Genomic DNA, 5406 nt, shown 5'->3' on the forward strand with positions numbered 1-5406 from the left:
GAGGTGAGGTTTCTTCACCAAGGAGCTCAGAACCTAAAAGGTGGGGGAGTTTAGTATACACAATATTGGTCCTATAATATTATTGGCTAATTTGGTGACCAATGGGGAGACTCATTGGGTGGTTGAAGATGGGCTAAGCTTCATTGGTAGTGATCTGCTGATCGATGGTTTGATTGGTCATACAACATTCATCCCTTACATGGGGTCCAGAACATCTCCCCTTTTCATTTCTGCTATATAGGGGATATGTTCTGTAGTCCACAGGGGAGATCAAGGCAGAAATGATAATATTCTGTGAGTTTTTTACATTATTAGGAACTTCTGGTGGTGGGATTCACTTTATTTGTTCTTTGAAGTGGGGGGAATATCCGGCTTTATGGGTCACAACACTCATTTGGGGTGTCCGATGTACACCCACCAACCACCTTTCACAAGGGTTGCAGTTGATTGGAGCTGGCGGGTTGTCACCATGCCACCCAGTCTGAATTAATCCTATACCATGGTAGATTTTCCAATACTTTGGGTCTGATATGGGTCCAATTCCCCTCCCCCTCCATTCCTTTTATCTGAGAGCTGGAAATCCTTAATGGATACAATGCATGCTCTGGATCTTCATTTGTAGCCACCCCCATGTGCTGTAGAAAGATAAGACTATCATGAAAGGAGTCATGTGACATGGAGTTGACATTGCAGCTGCACTGCTGCCCTCTAGTGTTCATTTGGAAGTATTGATAACCCCCAGCAGCTTCCACACAACGTGACTGCATAAACCAGCTTACTATATATGTTCCTCATATATTATTATTATTATTATTATTATTAATATTATTAAACAGGATTTATATATTGCCAACATATTACGCAGCGCTGTACATTAAATATAGATGATTGCGTTCTTGATGCTCTGTAGGAAAAGGACCTTTGCTCTTTAGATGAGCTAAAAAAAGTTTTTGGTACTAGAGCATCAGAAAAAAAAAATCATTTAAACGCAAGAAACTGTACGGTGTAGCAGAATTTTTAAATAGCATCGTCATGAAATTGTCCACCCACAGTGTGCGAGAACAATGTAACCAACAAATCCATTCTACACACCACACTGCACTGATCATCCGCACACCTCTGTATTCTGAACACACGACAAGTAATGTACAAGAACTAAACTTCCTGCCAGGGAATATCCAAGAAAAATGTTCATTATTATTATTATTATAAAGGATTTATATAGCGCCAACATATTATGCAGCGCTGCATATTTATTTTCTGCAATCAGCATGTTTCAGGCTTGTTGACCATCATCAGTGCAGGACATGGAAACAATGATTTCCATGGTGGAGGATCCAGGACCAACAACAAATCATCCTGAAATGGGTTAAAGGGAACCAAAGTGTTCTCCCCCTGTATGCAGCAATGGTTTATATCTGAAAACGTGGGAAAAGGAAGTTTTATGTTTTTTGTTGTTGATATTTTGGGCTCTAATGATAAATGATTCCTCTGTCTATTCGCTCTATATTCCTTAATAAATTTCCCTTACACAGATAACATTTCTCATTGTGACAGCTGTGCACTTTTGTGATTGGCCACTAGGTGGCAGAACGAGTTATTATAATTAATAGGAACTGAAAGGAGAGATGTAGAGAGATTGTAGCATCTGTGAATGAATTTCAGACGAATTGATGGGGAATCATTTATTATTAGAGCCTTTTATGTATTTTATGTGCTTTGTATCATATGGTACCTGTATTTTTGACTTGATTTGATAGAAGCCTTTAGATATATTATAAAATGGAGTCATTTAGAAAAATGGGGTGACAAGAGGAAATATTGACACATAGACACCTGAGATTGGGGTTTTGTTGGGTGGGTCATGGGGTGATTGTATCAGATCCTCCAGGTCACTAATAATAAATTCTTTGTCTCATCAGTATCATGTCTGCAGAGGACGCGCTCTCACGCAGAAGAACGTCTGTTCAAGAACCTGTTCAGCGGGTACAATCGGTGGTCCAGGCCGGTACCGAATACATCGGATGTCGTTATTGTCAAGTTTGGATTATCTATTGCCCAGCTCATAGATGTGGTGAGTGCGACGAGGATGAATAATGGGGTCAGAAAAGATGGGAATTTTCACCTTAAGGGGCCCATTCACCCAAAAGATATTCTTATCATAGATGGAGCCTAGTGTGTGGAGCCAAACCCTGACTTCATATATATTATATGGTATATGTTATATGTTATATATTATATATGTTATATGTTATATATGGTATATATGGTATATATGTTTTATATGTTATATGGTATATATGGTATATATGTTATATATGGTATATGTTATGTTATATGGTATATATGGTATATATGTTATATATGTTATATGTTATGTTATATATATATTCCAGCTTTCAGCTCTCTCTGCACAATGTTTTCTTGTAAAGGCATTAACTGTCCACCATCAATTATATCCCAATTAACACAAAGGGCTCCATTCATAAATTATTCTCCCAGCCCAATTCCCTGAAATTCACTGGAGGTGAATTCTATGGTTGTATTTTTGTACAGCCAAAGTTAAAAACCTACATAAAGTACATTTCAAACTTGAAACCGAAATAGCACCGCTACTACAATTCCCTGCGTCTATAAAATAGTCTGATGTGGGGCCACGCATAGACAGAGAGGCCGCTGGTCTATAGACACAAGTGATGCCCAGAATTGTAGCAGTGGTGCCATTTCAATGCAGCGGCGAGCCAGCTGCAATTCATATTTAGGATTCTTATGGGGGTCAAGAAAAGGACATTGTGGGCCAGATTTGGCCCACGGGCCAGTGTTTGACAGCCCGGTCTACAGGTCTCCTAATAAAACAATTACTCATTCTGCCACCTAGTGGTCAATCATAAAAAGTGCACAGCTGTCACAACAGGAAATGAATAGGGAGTGAACTGAAGTGGGGAATATTTTTTAAATCGAGAGAAAACATTTTTTTTATTTTTTTTTTTATTAAATTTCTTACTTTTTTTATATATATATTTTTTTATTTTATTTATTTTATTATTTAAATAATATTTTATGTTACTTTTAGATTTTTTAATGATAAATATAGTGTTAGTATTTATTTATTTCCATTTGTTCATATTTTTTGTTCTATATTGGTATTTTTTACCAATGTAATAATAAATATTATAAATTATTATCAGTTTTATGGTTGTTGCTATTTATTTTATTATATATATTTTATATTTATATATATATATATATTACATATATTTTTTAAGATTATTATTATGTGAAAGTATGGCACAAACAACCATACCGCATTCATAGTAAATCACCTTTCTGCCCCATGCTGATGCTTAGTTTGCTCTTCAGCAGTTTGTCCCAACAATGTCTACATGCTGAAATGTATTGTTGCCGTCTGATTGGCTGATTAAATATTTGGGTTAACAATCCGTTGAACAGGTGTGTCGGGTGTGTGACCATACATAGATATATTTTAAAGAGTTTGCATATAGTAAGTTTAAGTTTAGTATAATATATATGTTAATGTTTTATATATATCTCTATACTTCACCTATCACTATTACACCACCGGCCCATTTCCATGGTTGTGTAATTGGTTATACATACTGATATATACACGGATGGGGACGTGCCGTTTTCTGCCTGTTCTGCAGATCTGTAAGTGCTGAATGTTGAATGCGCAGTGATTAATATGAAATAAATCGTGCACAGCTCAATACACGTGTAATCTATCAATTAGTGGCCTGTATAGCGTTCACTGCGGCTGTCATGTTGAGTAAGAAGAAGAAAAGGCAGATGAAGAATCCGCAGCATTGCAATGATTAGGGATGACCCCGGTGACATTGGGTTATATACAGATTATTTCACCAACGCATCAGATAGAGCTCTGTGACAAAGCCGTGATTAACACCAAATCGACGTTCAGTCTGGAATCATCAATATTCATCCTCTGGGACAATATCTGGGGTGTGAATAGCACCGACACACTGATTTATGTATCTATGAACTCGATTGTCTTTACCTCGTTATTTCCATATGAAACCCAACATTGAAGCTTGATAGGTTCAGTAAATAGAAAGCAAAATGGAATAAATGGCCATTAATCAATCCCCTGACCCCATGTCTTTATGGAGCTGGCTTTGTACCCCGGGGCACAGTCATGGGGGAATAGAAAAGGGTCTTCACCAAACTGTGACCACAAGGCTGGTAGAACCCAATTGCCTACTAGGTCTTATGTTTGACCCTTCACTGGGAATATCTGAACCCAACCAGGGAGAGGTTCCTCAGACTTTTGACCATTGGGTTTAGAATTGTCTACAATTCATTGGAAACAATTAGTCTCCATCATTGGGGAGGTGTTCTCCATACATCTTGGCCATATAGATAGGTGTGATGTTCAGGTGAGAAGACCTGGCTCACCATTCCAATTTATCTCAATGGTGTTCAGTAGGTTGAGGTCAGGGCTCTGTGCAGGACATTCAAGTTCCTTCACACCAAACTGGTGACCCCATGTCTTTATGGAGCTGACTTTGTACCCCGGGGCTCAGTCATGGGGGAACAGAAAAGGGTCTTCACCAAACTGTGACCACAAGCCTGGAAGAACCCAACTGCCTACTAGGTCTCATGTTTGACCCTTCACTGGGAATATCTGAACCCTATCATGGAGAGGTTCCTTAGACTTTTGACCACTGGGCTCAGAATTGTCTACAATGTATTTGTATGGTGAGGTATTACCAGGACCCCTCACTAGGATCACCTGAACCCCATCAGGTAGAAGGGTATCCGCATACTTCTGGTTGGTTTTCACATGGCAGCTAAAAGTTACAACCAGGCTTGCATTGTAATTAATTCTTGGTGGGTTGGCACTGGGTGGTTATGGTGGCCATTAGCCTTTTGTTGGGGATTATTAGTAGGTCAGTCGGGAATTGGCACAGCAGAGGTTTGAGGAAGACAACCCCACCAAAAGCCTGACTTCAACATTAATCTAGTGTGTGCTATCTCACTAGGATTTTATATACATTATCACATCTTTATTATTCAGTACATGCCTGTGTTTTCAGTGCACTTCCCTTGGGTCATGTTCCCACAGCCCCTTTTCCCTTCCATGCAGCTTTGGAATAATATTCAGGGTCCTTGAAATGAACTCAGAAAGTCACCAAGGATATTCTTCAGAATTTTCATATTTTTGTTTTCCAAAAATCATTTTCACCGATCCGTACTGCACACTACGACTTTATTTTAATAGTTGATTACTTTATTTTAATGTTGATCATGAGCTATGTATGTAATTGTTAACATTCTCATCGTTCCTGCACCTGAGATGATATTTTTTCTCCAATGCCCGGTTTGCCCTTCGGATTTCTGCTCAGGTGACCACATCCAGCCAATTAGAGC

This window comes from Pyxicephalus adspersus, chromosome 4 (assembly GCF_032062135.1).
Source record: "Pyxicephalus adspersus chromosome 4, UCB_Pads_2.0, whole genome shotgun sequence".
NCBI lineage: Eukaryota > Metazoa > Chordata > Amphibia > Anura > Pyxicephalidae > Pyxicephalus > Pyxicephalus adspersus.